Source organism: Heterodontus francisci, chromosome 11 (assembly GCF_036365525.1).
Source record: "Heterodontus francisci isolate sHetFra1 chromosome 11, sHetFra1.hap1, whole genome shotgun sequence".
NCBI classification, from domain to species: domain Eukaryota; kingdom Metazoa; phylum Chordata; class Chondrichthyes; order Heterodontiformes; family Heterodontidae; genus Heterodontus; species Heterodontus francisci.
Window position 1 is genome coordinate 72,066,949 of NC_090381.1, and position 17,176 is coordinate 72,084,124.

At 44.2% G+C, this 17,176-nt stretch overlaps 1 long non-coding RNA gene across 2 annotated transcripts in view; it reads right to left on the reverse strand.

Annotated features, from left to right (window-relative positions):
• Positions 1-208: 208 nt before the first annotated feature.
• Positions 209-17,176, reverse strand: part of LOC137374897 (uncharacterized) — a 58,989-nt gene continuing 42,021 nt past the window's right edge. For both annotated transcript variants that reach the window (XR_010975913.1, XR_010975914.1), the window contains exons 4-5: positions 2,235-2,292; positions 209-686 (exon numbers count right to left, since the gene is read on the reverse strand). This is a non-coding gene — a long non-coding RNA (uncharacterized lncRNA). The remainder of the gene's footprint in view (positions 687-2,234; positions 2,293-17,176) is intronic.

Genomic DNA, 17,176 nt, shown 5'->3' on the forward strand with positions numbered 1-17,176 from the left:
TAATTTACCTATCAACCTGCAAGTCTTTGGCTGTGGGAGGAAACCAGAGCACCCGGCAAAAACCCACGCGGTCACAGGGAGAACTTGCAAATTCCACGCCGGCAGTACCCAGTATTGAACCCGGGTCGCTGGAGCTGTGAGGCTGCGGTGCTAACCACTGCACCACTGTGCCGCCCACTGTGTGAGCGTGAGTGAATGTGTGCGTGGGTGCGGTTGTGATAATTTCAGGATAATGAATATTGCTAAATAAATAATTTTAAACCGACAAGAAAACCTGTCACCGCCTGTTTATTTGACAAATAAACCACAAAGGGGTTAAAACTCTAGTACCAAAAACACTTGCTGTGGTCAATTGGGAGTTGAACAGTGGGGCCATCCACATCCCTCACCACATGGCTGTGACAATAGGTATACATTATGCTAAAATAAAAGCAAAATACTGCAGATGCTGGAAATCTGAAATAAAAACAAGAAATGCTGGAAATAATCAGCAGGTCTGGCAGCATCTGTGGAGAGAGAAGCAGAGTTAATATTTCGGGTCAGTGACCCTTCTTCGGAACTGGTATGCATTGTGTTTGAACTTTGTGGATGACCAGATGGGCTGAAATAGTCTTCCAGTGTTATTCATTTGTACATTTCTGTATAAAATTGACAGTCAGGTAATTCAGGCTGTTCTGATCATTAATCTGCAGAAATATTCATAAAGACAAATGTAAATATACATATGAAAAGATGGACAGGAAAAGACCAGCTGGTCCATCAAGTATGTCCAAGCAGACACAATACACCTAAGTATCGTGATTCCCAATGTACCCTTCCATTTATAGTCATGTGATCTCCCAGAAAATAATACATAAAATACATTAAATGGCATTGATTTGCTGATGATGTAATTTATTTTTTTAATGATAAAACCATTTGCTGAATTCCAGCAGATTGAAATTAGTGTGTTTTAAAAAGAAAAGTAATGGTGCATCCATTATAGTAAATAAAAGCTTTAAATACGTAATAGTTGAAAGAGGCACTCTAATGAAAAGTGTCAACCGATTGTGTTTTTAATTTTGTTCAGCAAAGTACAAAGCCACAAACTTGTGATGTTACGATGAAAATAATCCAAGATTCTTTTGGCTCTTCTACTCTAGAAAACCTTTTAATGAACCATAATTAAGTTGATGTCCCTTTTAATTGGCTTATTGGAGGGATTGGACAGTATATATATATTTTTTTTAATTTAGAGATACAGCACTGAAACAGGCCCTTTGGCCCACTGAGTCTGTGCCGACCATCAACCACCCATTTATACTAATCCTACACTAATTCCATATTCCTACCACATCCCCACCTGTCCCTATATTTCCCTACCACCTACCTATACTAGGGGCAATTTATAAAGGCCAATTTACCTATCAACCTGCAAGTCTTTGGCATGTGGGAGGAAACCAGAGCACCCAGAGGAAACCCACGTAGACACAGGGAGAACTTGCAAACTCCACACAGGCAGGACCCAGAATTGAACCTGGGTCGCTGGAGCTGTGAGGCTGCGGTGCTTACCACTGCGCCACTGTGCCACCCCAACACTATCTAGTTCCTGATAGACATTAATCCAAATTGACGATTGCAATAATCTTTTCTCAAAGAGATCAGATTGGACAGAACATGTTGAAATTATAAATCTCCGACGTGCTAATCGGGTGCATTTCTGAATTGTGACAGATTGACAGTATAATATAAAAGGAGCCCTATGCCATTGCTAATATGGAATTATTGGACAATGCTAGTGAAGATAAACTGGCTAAATAGAACACTCCCACCACTATTGTCTATCTGTCTGTCTCTTTCTCTCTCTCTCTCAATTCCTCTTCACCCTCCTTGGGTCAAATAGGAATAAATAGGTCCCTAAAATAGTTTCTCAAAAATGTTTTAACTAATTTATATTATGGACTCCTTTGTTAAATGGAGAAAAGAGGAATCAAATTCCTCAAATAAAGAAATATATTGGTAGCTTGGCTGACATACATAATTTCCTGAGTATTGGCTGTAGTAAGAGGATAATTGCCTATGGGTTGGAGGAAATACTGAATGGCCTATACAGCTGTTCAAGTTTTCCAACAGGTAGGCCATCTACTAAGCCATCTTTTAAAAAAAATCCTCATGTGTAAGTGCGTGTTTACAAAGTGACTGCCAAGTAATTAATTATAATGTGGTTGTCATAAACATTTGCTTAAGCTTATTACCTGTAAACTGCTCCCAGGTTCACTTTGTCTTTTCTCCCAATCCCAACAGAGTAGCTGTCTGGAAAATGAAAAATGGGTATGTGCTGCAGTGAGTTGAAGCAAAAGGTGCTATCTTTCACAGAGAAAACATATGCTTCAAGTAAGGAGGTAAAAACATCTTGCTTCAGTTTGCCTTTTGCATATTTGTGCTATAGTGTAAGATGTGAATTTTACTGCAGCTTCAGTCTATTTTCCCTATTGTCATAAGCTTTGAAGTGGGGAGCTATGCTTATTAGCGCTTTACCGTCTGTATATGGTCATTCATCACTGGTCTTTTTGTATTCATTACTGTGACAGTGCATGACATGCAGTTTAAATGAGATATATGGGTTTTTCTTTCCATCTTCTGTTTCTTTCTGATCATGGACTACACATCTTCCCATTTGTCTACTCACTGCAGAAGACCTTTTTGAAGTTCAGCACACACAGTTAATATTGAATACTAAAATCAAGTTTTATTTTTCAGTACAATGTTAAAATATTTCACGTAATAATTAACTGCATTAATGTAATCAAGTCATTATTAGAGCAGGCACTACAATCGAGTGCTGCTGTACTGAAAAGTAACAATGTCAGTAGTCATTACTTTGTCTTGATTAAAAGAACATTCTTTTTTGCATTTGGTATGGTAGATTCATATTTGCATGTCTATAGAATAGGTCCATGATTTTGCGGCACATAGCACAAAAGGAAGTCTTTGTCTAAGGTTCTTAGAAGTTGACTTTATAAGTTAATGGCTAGGAAATTCCTTGGAGCTGTTCCCGCTCCACCAGTTTTAGTTTGCAATAAGCGTGACGGAAACGCTGCTCTCACGTGTAAGCGGGGTTTCCACCACACATCCGGTGAAGTAATTCTAGTGGAGTGGGAATGACTTTAAGAAACTTCCAGAACAAAGGGTGTGCTTAATGGTTACAAATTGGGATATAGACAACAAAAGGTCTAAATATTAGTGCCTTGCTGTTGTAGGACAACTGCCAAATGTTAAGAGATGGATTACGTTATTTTTAATTCACAGTTCAAAAAAATGAAGTGATACAATCATCACAGCAATGAGATTACAGGAAATGACTCAGCCACCCACCCCACCCCCACCCCACCTGGTGATATTTACACTGCACAATACATTTGACTATGTCAGGTATTGAAAGTGTAAAGTCAGACAAATAATTAATTTAGGTACCAATATTTTACAAGGCTATGCACTTTAGATAACAGTATATATTTAAAGATATTTGGATGTGCACTACTTTTAGACCACATGTACATGTACCACGTTTAGCATCTTTATGGATTGTGGTGTTTCATATCTACACAAGCTGGGCGTTTTGGCACAGATCATGATTCTAATTCAAACACGCATTTGAAAGTCTGCCGAGTGTAGGTTTTTATTTTACACTGAAAATTACAAAGTGACTTAATTGCTAACTTTCTTTTAGTTAATTTTAGTAGAAGTAATGGGGGCAATGCAGATTAATATGAAAAGGCATTGAGGGGCTTTACACTGTCACCTGACTTCATTTAAATATTTTAATTAGGCGACATCCATTATCGATGGGAGCACTGGGCACTTAAATCAAGGTCTTCCCAAAACTTGGAATAGATGTTTCTCCAGTGGTATAAATTGGTGTTCTATTCTCTCAATTTTCGCCTTGCTATCACAGCATTTACAGGTGTAAATGGGACTGTTGTGAGGCTCATATTGGCCCCATTACATCGAGCTAGCTTATTGCTTCTCTGAATGTGACTGGTAGTTAACTGCTAAATATTGATCATTTTTGTATTGGGGATTTGTTTCTAGTAAAATTTGGGTTGAGATTGCCAAAATTAATTTCAAGGAGGAATTTTATTGCCAGCCAAAGGAAGGCCAAACTAATCTGGTTGGGTTCATGCTGAAATTCAGAGATAAAAATTCAATGCCCCACCTCTCACATCACCTTTCCTTTTCTGTAATTTTTAAAATTCATGCCAATGTCTCTATGGTGGACAGAGACTGCAGTTTGAAACCAGAGCTTATAATTTCTATGCCAAATCATAAAAGCGATATTAAGAGCAACAAACTGTAGCTGACAGTACATACAAACAATTTTTAAAAATTCATTCATGGGATGTGGGCGTCGCTGGCCAGGCCAGCATTTATTGCCCATCCCTAATTGCCCTTGAGAAGGTGGTGGTGAGCTGCCTTCTTGAACAACTGCAGTCCATGTGGGGTAGGTATACCCACAGTGTTGTTTTTATTGACTTTGTAGTGGTTAGATACAACTGAGTGGCTTGCTAGACCATTTCAGAGGACATGTAAGAGTCAATCACGTTGCTGTGGGTCTGGAGTCACATGTAGGCCAGACCAGGTAAGGACAGCAGATTTCCTTCCCTAAAGGACATTAGTGAACCAGATGGGTTTTTACAACAATCGGCAATGGTTCCACGGCCATCATTAGACTAGCTTTTTTTAATTCCAGATTTATTAATTGAATTCAAATTCCACCTTCTGCTGTGGTAGGATTTGAACTCATGTCCCTAGAGCAATACCCTGGGGTCTCTGGGTTACTAGTCCAGTGACAATACCACGATGCCACCACCTCCCCAACATACATACAAACGTACAAATCAGGAGCAGGAGTAGGCCACACGGCCCCTCAGAGGGAGACCATCTGATCTATTGTGCTTGTGTGGAGCCATCTAATTAGTTCTGCTTCCTTCCTCTTTCCCCATTGCCCTGTAAATTTTCAAGCATTTATCCAGTTCTCTTTTTGAAGTTACATCGCATCTGTTTCTACCAGCCATTCAGACAATGCATTTTATCAGCCCCCCTGAGGTGGTGGGTGGCGGGGGGGGTGGGTGGTACAGAGTATTGTGTTGGGGTGGAGGGCCCATCACCAAATGATCTTCCTGTGGCAGACCAGGCCAATATGGCCTTCCCTCTCAGAGGCCAATTGAGGCCCTTAAGTGGAAAATTAAGGGCCTGGTCCTGCCGCCGCTGGGATCTTACCAGCAGTGGGAGGGCCTTGCCAGGCAAGGCACCCTCTCTGTGGGCTTCTGAGGGGGTGGGGGGGAACCGTCCTCCTTGGGGAATTTGTGGCCCATGGAGGATCCCTACCAGGAACAACTTTATCCCCTGGAACTACCCTCCCATCCCCCCTCTCCAGGGCTTTCTGGACTGGCCCCGGTGACCCTGCCTCACCTACCTCTTGCCCAGGGTTCTAGTCCTGGGCCAGGTTCCAAGGCCTCTGCAGTACAGTCAGTGGCTACCGCTCCTGGTGGCGTTGGCAATACTGCTGAGCTGCCGGCTCTCTGATTGGCCGGCAACTCATGGAGGTGGGATCCCTGTCTTTAAAGAGACAGGGATCCCAGCTTGTGAATCCTTAACTGAAAAATACCGGAGGATCGCTCTGGGGGGCCGGTGCCGGGAGACCCACCTCCTACACAAAATCCAGCCCTAGATCAGAACAACTTGCTGCATAAAAAAATTTCCTCATGGCACCTCAGGTTCATTTGCCAAACACCTTCAATCTGTGTCCTCCAATTAGGGACCCTTTTGCCAGTGGAAACAGTTTCTCTTTATTTACACTATCAAAACTGTTCATGATTTTGAACACCTCTATCAAATCTACTAATAACCTCCTCAGCTCTAGAACAATCACAGTTTCTCCACATAACTGAAGTCCCTCGTCTCTGGTACCATTCCAGTAAATCTCTTCTGCACCCTCTCTAAGGCCTTGACATCCTTCATAAAATGTGAGCCCAGAATTGAACACAATATTCCATCTGAGGTCTAAACAGAGTTTTATAGAGGTTTAGCAGAACTTCCAGACTTTTGTACTCTACGCCTCTATCAATAAAGCCAAGGATCCCATTTTCTTTAACAGCCTTCTCAACTGTTCCTGCCATTCAAAAATTTGGCTACATATACCCCAAGATCCATCTGTTCCTGCACCCAATTTAAAATAGTACCATTCATTGAGAATATTGAAAATGAGATTAAGGTGTTTCTGAGTGTACATATAAAGCAAATTACAGGCCTAAAAGTTGTACACATATTTTGTTGCGGGAAGGTAGATGATATTGGGGAAAAATTGGATGAGGCCCAAAAACGGGTGCAGGGATTGTGACATACAATTAAACCCTGCCTGTTTGTTGTGATGCAGGCAAACTCACCTACAAACAAGCTCTATCAAGCACGACTCCTAGTTCACATTCATAGCCTCACCTCACCCTCACACATTTAGCACTGCTGCAAGCCACACATCCACATCTCACAGCTTACACACACTGCTAGCTATTTAACCATGACAGACACATCACCCAAACACATTGCACAACACTCAAGCAACACACTTCCCTCTCTCTTGCAGGACAAGGTGGCACATAACTGGAGACAGCAACGCCCAACCAACAGGGGCAAGCTTGGCTGCATATCCTCACCCCAAATGTGAAGACAATGCTGGCTATAATTGGTGCTGCTACGACTGAGGCCGTGGCCAGCAAGGGGCTGAAACCATTAATGAGGGTGGCATTGTCCTACCCAATCCACCTTGCCACATCCCACGTCCCCTCATTCCACAATCTCTTCTCATTTCCAAGCTGCAGATTTTGTAAGCATCTACTTCTTGCTTTCCCACCCTACCCCCACTCTCTCACCACCACCACTGTTCTCACCACAACTTCATCCTTGTGCCTTTCTCGTTTCAAGTACCCAAGAACTGCCACCTGGTCAGACACAGGTACAGCAGTGCAAACTCCAAGAGGAACCAGAGACTGATGGTGATGAAAGACCATCACTCAATCTCACAGTTGCAGCAACAAGCTCAGATACTGGCACTGCACATATTTTAGAGGGTAGTTTAGAGGTGAGATCTGCACATGGTGGGACAGAGGACACAACTGGCCTGCAGCCAGGGCAGGGGAAATGGGACCCACAGGTGCCAGCTCCATGAAGGGCAAGGTCGCACACGAGTTCTGCTGCAGAGGTCTCAGATGAGCACTGGATAGAATGGCAGACAGAAAAAGGCTGATGGGCATGCACAATGAAAGATTTGGTGCATTGGCATGGTCTGTCAGTCAGCCATGTAACTGTTGGGGAGCATGGAAGAATCCAGCACCAACTTGGCTTTCAGCAGAACTTGGAGCCCATCCTTTCCAGCATGGAAGTGATGGCCAACTCCATGACAACTCTTTCAGACCTAACCACTGCAGCATCTGTTGGCCGATGTCTCAGCTTCCATGGCAGCACAAGCAGAGGCTACCCAAAGTCTGAGTGCTGCAGTGGAATCTCAGACTGAAGTCAAGCAAGCCCAGCTTGTTACCATGCAGGGTCAGGCTGTTGTCATGATGGCTCAGATATCAGTGCTCAGAGGAGCTTGCAAGGGCACACAGCAGTCCAGGAATCTGTGCTCCAGAAGGTTAGTAGGATTGCTGAGGCATCCCCTGGGTGAATGGCAATGGTTTTGCGGATCATGAACATCCTGTTTTTTCTCAGGATGACAGCATTCTTTCTCCCAGCATTTTCACTCTGCCAGTGCCCCTGACTTTCAGCCAGCCAGTCTAGACTGCTGCCATCCACGCCGAGATGGTGCAGTCTGCAGCCAGGCCCTCAAGGCCCAGAGCTGCTTGAGGTTGTTCTGCAAGGCCATTTGCAGTCTGCTCCACTGAAAGTCAGCAGTCTTCCACCAGATATGCTGCAGTCACCGGGGTAACACTGAGTAAGAGCACAAGGCCAGGCAAAGGCACACAGAAAACAGGCACTAAGGGGATGCACAAGGGTGATTAGTTGACTTTTGTATGGAATATTCAATGGTTTGTTTGATAAATTTAGTTTGGAATGTTTATTTTGTGGTGGCTTTTATTTCAGCATTTTGGCCAAAGGGAAGCTGTGATGGTCAGTAACAGAGGGAAAGTGAGGTGCGGGACTGTGGTTGAATGGAGAATTGGGGTTGTGTTCAGTGGTACCTTAGTTGGCTGAGGCAATCATGGACAGCCCAGCCGGGAACAGGGGTGTTGATTGCCTCTTCTCTCCACCTCTTCAGCTGCTGATCATATCCATGGAGGCAAGGATTGTGCCCACATGATGGTGAGATTGTGCAGGAAATAGCAGACCACAATGAGTCATGGCACATGCTTCGGTGAGTATTGCACAACTTTTCTAAAGCGGTCCAAGCAGCAGAAGCTTTGCTTGAGTACCTCAATGGCTTGTTGGATGTTGTTTCGGCTGGTAGCTTGGCTCTCATTATTTGCATGCTGGCCACATCTGGTTGGAGGCATGAGCTGGGGTCAGTAGTTAGCCCTTGTCACCCAGCAGCCACCCTCTGGTTTGACATGATGGCTTAAATACTCAGGGAACAGGGGACTAGCGCAGAGTAAAGGTATCATGACTGTTGCCAGGATAATGAGTATTCACCTGCATGATGTGCTGAACATAGTCACACACCTACTGCACATTCAATGAGTGGAATGATTTGTGGTTGTGGTACATCTTTCGTTTAGATGTGATTCCCCCAACACCACGTGTGCAGCCAATGGCACCCAGCACCATGGGGAAACCCACTATCCTAGTGAAGCAATGTGCATGCTCAGCCTACTTCTCTCTGGTCAGAGAGAGTTCAATGTATTCCCCTTTCCTGGCAGAAAGAGCATCAGTCACCACCCTTATGCAGTAGTGGATAGTGAATTGGGAGATGTTACAGATGCCACCTCCTCCAAATTTCGATACGAAGAAATTCATGGCCATGGTCATGGCCACTTTCACATCCACTAGCAGCCTGTCCTTGCCCTGCTCTGAGGTCTGCCTGCAAGAGGTGCCAGACTTCAGTGAGCAACTGTTTTCTAAAACAGAAATGATGCACACATGCGGGCTGGATTTTACCAGTCCATTGGGGATCGTCTGGGAGGTGGGGCAGTTGGCCCCGTAAAATGGTGAGGGAAGGTGGGGGGGGTGGAGTGCCAGAGTGCCCATCGTCTTCCCGCCACCATGGTATTTTACAAATGGTAGGGAAGATGGAGGACGGCCCTCCCACCCAGAGGCCAACTGAGCCACATAAGTTGCCAATTAAGACCTTCTTCCCATCACCACTGGTAAGGGTAGGCCCTCTGCGGTGTGGGGAGACCACCTGGTGGCCTTCCAGTGAACTTGGGCTCTCTCCTATTTAGCCACTCTGTGGCTCATGGAGGGGCTCCCCAGTGGCAATGGCCACCCGTGTGGCAACCCCCTCCTGCCCACACCAACCAACCACCCCCCCTATCCTCACCAACCATACCCCCCACCCTCGTTAGGGCATGTTTGATTGGCCCCGGCACACCCAGACCCACTTAACTGGTTGGGAGGCCAGCCTGCTTCCATGATGTCCTCTCTTCCAGGCGTCGTCCCTCCAATTGGCTAACAGTTCCTAGGGGCCCAATAAGAGCCCCAACGACAATAATTAGTTACCAGATGGCCGAATAATGCAGCCAGGAGTCCCACAAAAGGCAGAGGCGGGGTTGCCCCTGGCTTTCGGGATCGTCGTTGGGGTCCACAGTAAAATTCCAGCCACCGTTTCTGGCATAGGTTGAGATAAGAAAAATGCACCCTGAGCACCTTGAGTAGACATGACCTCCTGCTGAGAGCCCTTCTCTCCCTCCTCCCTCTGCGAGCAGCTTGTCTCCCACTGTGCTGCCTCTGCAAAATCTTCCTTTCATCCTGGAGGCCAAGGGGATGATAACTATGGCACCAGTGACTGGGAGCGAGTGGTCTGAAGTCAGAACCAAGGATACTTATATTCTTTCAATGCTCGTTCATAGGATCCCATAGAAGCTCACAAGCATTTTTCCCATAGTTGAATTAGGCTATCTGCACTCTAATGGCCCTACCTCTCCTTTTCTGGAGCTACATTTACCCTCCTCCAATTGTCTGGTACTTCAATGTTTAAGAAGCTCTAGCTGCACCTGTTTTACACATTACTGGCAGTTGTAAATACATAAATCTGAAGCCACATTGTAATGTGAAGAAGATTTATGCCATCCAGTTTCTGTGTTGCTGAGGTTTCATTGCTGTCGTTATATCGCCTTCAAGTTTTCTGAAGCAGCTTAGTCCTGGTCACAGTAATTTTCTTTAAATGGTACCACTTTCTCAGATTGGTCATGTAGGTGCTTGCACAAATGACCTATTTATGGTTTCAAATTCCCTTCCAGTAGATTTTGATCAGTTCCTCTAAGGCACAGATTGTCATCAAGTTACAGCCTCACTCCTCTGTCAAAAAACACATCTGGAAGATAATCTTGCAATAGAACTAGCACAATGATGATGCATTTCAAGTTAACATGAAATCTCTGGAAACTTTTGGATGGAACCCTTTGAGATTTAACATATTAATGTTCTCCACAATAAAAGTGATTCTCCAAGTATTCTCCCTGCAGGGTATTTTGTTGCCTCAACTACCTTCCCTCAGAACCCTCCCCCCTTCCCTCCGCTACTTTGACAAAAAAGGATACAGGAGTTTCCTGTTGGTTTTCTCTATTTCAAATCATCATAGATGTCCGCCAATTTGAAAATGTGCATCTGTGTGACTCAATATTGTAAAAGCTACAAAAATAAATTGTCCAATTAAGCTGATGACCTGGTTTTATGTTCACCCCTATTTATAACACCAGAGCAGAGCCGCTGAAAGCTGTTGGACAATTGCACCTTTCCAGTTTAAATTCATAACTGGGTCATCTCTCAGTGCTTCTTCAAAGAAGATTGGTGAGGGAGCTATACCTTTTACATTAATTGGTAAAGGAAGCACATTGATTAATAGGTCCGTGCTCTGACTGAAACAAGAAGTGCAGCCTGGGTGAACGTGGAACATGGTCACAGCCTGATACATTTTTAATAGGAATAATGCTTCAGGCATATTACTACTGGCCTTCTGGGACCTGAGGGGAAGGCAAACTCATTTCATCCTCCTTTAATCAGAAATTCTCTTAATAACTTGAGGAATAAAAGAGCAAAGCCTAGTGGGATGTGGCCCATTTCTCACAACAAGGTCATGTTGCAGTGGCAGGTAATAAGCTCCAGTGTTGCTCTACACCTTATGTTCTGACATTACATCCTATTAGCTGACACAGGGCTCGAATTTAGAGTTGACATAATTTCATTTGTCTGATAGCTACATTTTTTTAAAATTTGGATTTTATAGCAGCGAAAGCTGACAAACCCTGACTGCTCTTTGTACAACTTCTCAGTAAAAGGACAGGTGTTTAATTAATGCCATAATTTCATGGATGGAACTGAAAAAAAGGATACGCTGGCTGGATGATGTGATTTCTTGGGAAAGAAAATTTCTGCCGACGTCAGCAAGAATAACTGTAATAAACATTTGCACTGGAAAATATTTCTGTTGGCATATGCACAACTTGGTGTATACTAATGTTCAGTACAACTGCTTGTCATGAAGTCCTTTCTTGAATGTGCATTTAATATTTGAACTCATTTTAACCCTATAAATACTTTGGGATACAAAATGTCAGAAACGTCAGCAAGAATAACTGTAATAAACATTTGCACTGGAAAATATTTCTGTTGGCATATGCACAACTTGGTGTATACTAATGTTCAGTACAACTGCTTGTCATGAAGTCCTTTCTTGAATGTGCATTTAATATTTGAACTCATTTTAACCCTATAAATACTTTGGGATACAAAATGTCAGAAATGCTCCATCCATCAATATTGGCGACCACGCTCTGGAAGTGGTTCAAGAGTTCACCTACCTAGGCTCAACTATCACCAGTAACCTGTCTCTAGATGCAGAAATCAACAAGCGCATGGGAAAGGCTTCCACTGCTATGTCCAGACTGGCCAAGAGAGTGTGGGAAAATGGCGCACTGACACGGAACACAAAAGTCCGAGTGTATCAGACCTGTGTCCTCAGTACCTTGCTCTACGGCAGCGAGGCCTGGACAACGTATGCCAGCCAAGAGCGACGTCTCAATTCATTCCATCTTCGCTGCCTTCGGAGAATACTTGGCATCAGGTGGCAGGACTATATCTCCAACACAGAAGTCCTTGAAGCGGCCAACATCCCCAGCTTATACACACTACTGAGTCAGCGGCGCTTGAGATGGCTTGGCCATGTGAGCCGCATGGAAGATGGCAGGATCCCCAAAGACACATTGTACAGCGAGCTCGCCACTGGTATCAGACCCACCGGCCGTCCATGTCTCCGTTATAAAGACGTCTGCAAACGCGACATGAAATCGTGTGACATTGATCACAAGTCGTGGGAGTCAGTTGCCAGCATTCGCCAGAGCTGGCGGGCAGCCATAAAGACAGGGCTAAATTGTGGCGAGTCGAAGAGACTTAGTAGTTGGCAGGAAAAAAGACAGAGGCGCAAGGAGAGAGCCAACTGTGCAACAGCCCCAACAAACAAATTTCTCTGCAGCACCTGTGGAAGAGCCTGTCACTCCAGAATTGGCCTTTATAGCCACTCCAGGCGCTGCTTCACAAACCACTGACCACCTCCAGGCGCGTATCCATTGTCTCTCGAGATAAGGAGGCCCAAAAGAACAAAATAAGATCTTATTTTAGGTTTCTGTACCCCTCTCGTGAAAATGGTGACTCTCTGGTATCTTGCCCAAGTAGACATTACTTGGGCGGCACAGTGGCGCAGTGGTTAGCACTGCAGCCTCACAGCTCCAGCGACCCGGGTTCAATTCTGGGTACTGCCTGTGTGGAGTTTGCAAGTTCTCCCTGTGTCTGCGTGGGTTTTCTCCGGGTGCTCCGGTTTCCTCCCACAAGCCAAAAGACTTGCAGTTTGGTAGGTAAATTGGCCATTATAAATTGCCCCTAGTATAGGTCGGTGGTAGGGAAATATAGGGACAGGTGGGGATGTGGTAGGAATATGGGATTAGTGTAGGATTAGTATAAATGGGTGGTTGATGGTCGGCACAGACTCGGTGGGCTGAAGGGCCTGTTTCAGTGCTGTATCTCTAAAACTAAAAAAAAACTAAAAAAACATGTGAACTTAAAAATCAGTGGCAAAAAATATTTGGGGCCATCACATCCAAGTCTAATCTCCTCCTCATCTGGCATCCACCCATTCACAAACTTACAGCAGGGCTCGCTGGATAGTGATCAGGAGAGGGAATGTTGGCCAATATTATCTTTCCTCCTTCTGGGTATATTGAAGTCAATTGCTGTGCTGAAATATAATCCCTGAAAATCTGTTGGCCTTTGGTCTGAGAGTAAATGCCAAAGATATCCATCCAGAACTCTCTGTTACTGACCCTTCTGGAACATCTGAAGTCAGGGAAAGGTTCCCTGTTTTGTTAAAAACTGGCAAGTGCTGGCTGAACTGTGGGTGCATCTCAAGGGAGCCAATATCTCACTGCAGCTTGTGGATTTGCTTTGAAAGAAAAATAGTACTTGCATTTATATAGTGCCTTTTATGACCACAGGACATTTCAAAGCACTTTGCAGCCAATTAAGTACTTTTGAAGTGTAGTCACTTTTGTAATTTTGAAATTCTGGCAGCCAATTTGCACACATGCAAGCTTCCATAAACAACAATGTGATAATGACCAGGTAATTTTTTTTAAATGATTATTGAGGGATAAATATTGGTCAGGACACCAGGGGTAACTCCCCTGTTCTTCAAAATAATGCCATGGCATATTTTACCTGAGAGGGCAGATAGGGCCTTGGTTTCGCATCTCATTGAAAGACAGCACCTCTAACTGTGCAGCACTCGCTCAGTATTGCATTGGAGTGTCTGCTTTGATTTTTGTGCTCAGGTCCTGGAGGGGGACTTGAACCTACAAACTTCTGAAGTGTTACCAACTGAACCATGGCTCTGGGTCCTGAGTGTAGTCCTGCTCATCCATCAGCTGGTAGATTTAGCATGTCTCGTTTCTCCAGCCAGGGAATTTGCACTCATAGAATCATACAGCATAGAAACAGGCCCTTCGGCCCATCGCGTCCATGCCGACTCCTTGGGCTACAACCCACCCTGACATGAGGGATCACATTTGGGATTGATTGAGAGTTTGTTTCAAATAAGGTGCCCTGGAAACATACAACAAAGACTGAGACTTGGCATATCCAGATCCCAGCCTACTTCACAGACCGTCTGCCACACTTCCAGCTGAATTACACCAGGAGCGCATTGGAAGACCTGCAGATCTTCAGATCCATGATCTCTTGTGTGAATTTGATAGAGTCAGAGAAGTGAAGCTAATATTCACTGTTCCAAACAATGAAAACTCAAATTATTTGAGAATGTTTTGCGCTTTTAATTAGGGACAAAGAATTCAGTGTTTGGTTGGCCAGAAAATTATATGATGAAAAAGATTGTAAGTGATTTATTGGAATTCTTGGCTTAGATCAGATTATGTTTTGATCAAGAATTTATCTGGAATCAATTGTGAGGCTTCCTAATGGACCCAAACTTTGGCACGTCATTTCCTATTGGAACAAAATAAAGATGTGTTTGTTATGTTGAATCCTTCGTGGATGTGGGCACTGAGATTGGTCTAGTGCTGTGCCATGACTTCTGCTATCTGTTTCAGGTTCTCCTTCTGGTCTTCAGTGACTCCACATCAGAGTGGTAATTATTCAAGATCCATCTGTCCTCTATGTGTGCGAATATATAGTACCTTTCATGATCTTAGGACATCCAAAAACACTTTGGGGAGAATTTTACACTGTCCCCGACAGCGGGTTTGGAGGTGGGGAGAGTATATAATTGGGTGGGATGGTGGCAGCGGGGGAGCCCACCACCTTCCCACCTTCACCGAAATTAAGTCCAGGGAGCGAAGGCCTATGAACAGCCTTTCCGCCCCGCCACTGATGGAGAAGAGCCTCATCCCATAGCCACCACAATTAGCCGAGCGGTGGGTGGCCCTGTCACCACACGGGAAGCGCGGTAAGAAAAACTGTGCAGGCTGCTTGCCAGCTCCGCGACGTGGGGGGTGGGGGTGTCCCTCATTAAAAGGCTCCTCAGCTAATATGGGAATGAAAAACCCAAACCTGAATTTCTTTTTATTTAATTGATAATTAAATTAACTGTAGCATTAATTAGTACAGAGATGTAAATAAAAGCTTGGGAGAAAATTTCTTATTTTTCACGTACACAAAATAGAATTTGTTACGTCTTGGGGAGATTAGTTAACAGACAAATGGTTTAAATATAAACAACACCAGCAACATTCTAGGACGTTACTTGCTGAAGTCACTCAAAAAGCTAATTTCAACAATACCTTGCTATAACTTTGTGCATATACACTCTGAAATAATTTGTTCTTGTTTTATACCAGAACTGGAACGATGTATTACTGTCAATGTTATTCCATATTATTAGCGTGCATTACTAAGCATTTGATTTAACATGGAAGCCTTGATTCACAGACTGTTTTTGGTTTAAAATTCCAAGATGACCAACAAAGTTCCCTCTTGTTGTACTTCATTGCTTTGCTGGTACATTATCACAAAGTAAGGCATTAATATTGTACATAAGAAAATGGAACTGTATGTATCTTATCTTGCATATCTGTAATTATGTAGGCACATCTGCAGTTCATGAAATATGGTTAGATTCAGAATGATCAACTCCACAAACCTAAAATACAGCTTTACGTAAGTTGCCCAATACTCATAAAGGCACAGTTAGTCTTTAAAGAAGATTTTAGGGAGACTTCATTCCAAATCAGCCTGATCTGAAAGCTTTGGCCTAAAACTTGGATTGCCCTGTGCCTGTTTTTCAGGCATCTGCATCTGGCTGATCTCATGTACAAGAGGCCCAAGGCCCAATATCAGGCATGCCTCAGACCTAACTGCTTCAGCGCAGTGATATATCAGTATGAAAATTTCCTCGTAGTTTTCCCAAAATATAAGTAAGCTGAAAAAGCTAATTGTAATGTAACCCAACACATATGAATGTGAGAGCAAAATACTGCAGATGCTGGAACTCTGAAATGAGAACAGAAAGTGCCGGAAATACTCAGCAGGTCTGGCAGCATCTGTGTGGAGAGAAACAGAGTTAATGTTCCAGGTCTGTGACCCTTCATCAGAACTAGCAAAAGTTAGAAATATAACAGTCTTTGAGCAAGTGAAAGGGGAGAGGGGGAAAGAAGAACAAGAAGGAAGGTCTGTGATAGGACGGAGGAGGGAGAGATTAAATTAACTATGTGCTAGTCTTAAACTTATTTTTCATGTTTTTGTTTTCATACAGAGTTGTTCATTATTCTGCCATTAGCACTCTCTTTGGTCTCATACTTTGTCTTTTGCTGCAACTATTTAGCACCCCATTTGCACTCTCTGTTCCACGACATCTCAGTTATTTAGCCTCTCCCCCCTCCGTCCTATCACAGACCTTCCTTCTTATTCTTCTTCCCCCCCTCCCCCCTTTCACTTACTCAAAGACTGTTACATTTCTAACTTTTGCCAGTTCTGATGAAGGATCACAGACCTGAAACATTAACTCTGTTTCTCTCTACACAGATGTTGCCAGACCTGCTGAGTATTTCCGGCACTTCCTGTTCTTATCACGTAAGAATGTGATTCATACAGTATTATATAAAAAATGTCAATGTGCTGGATTTTTAGGCCCGGCTGGGTGTGGGCATGGGGGTGGGTATGCCTTAACAATAACACCGCTGGCCGGTGTGCTGTTCCCTGGCTCCATCCAGCCTCGGGCCATTTTCCTGGAAGTGGGATAGGGGTGTTGCAGAGGAGGTGAGAGCAGTGAGGCTAGCCGCCCGCAAGTGGTGGGTAGCCAATCGACACTTAAAGGCCTATTAAGGCCCATTGTCGGAGGCTGACAGGGATTTTCCAGTCAGCCTCCAGGTCCCCATAGGAGACTGGGGACAGTGCAGCTGCCCGGAGGCAGCCTCCTGGCAGAAGACCTGGGGAGGCCAGTGCTCCAGGCAGGCTTAGAGGCCTTCCCTGCCTGCCTGACTTC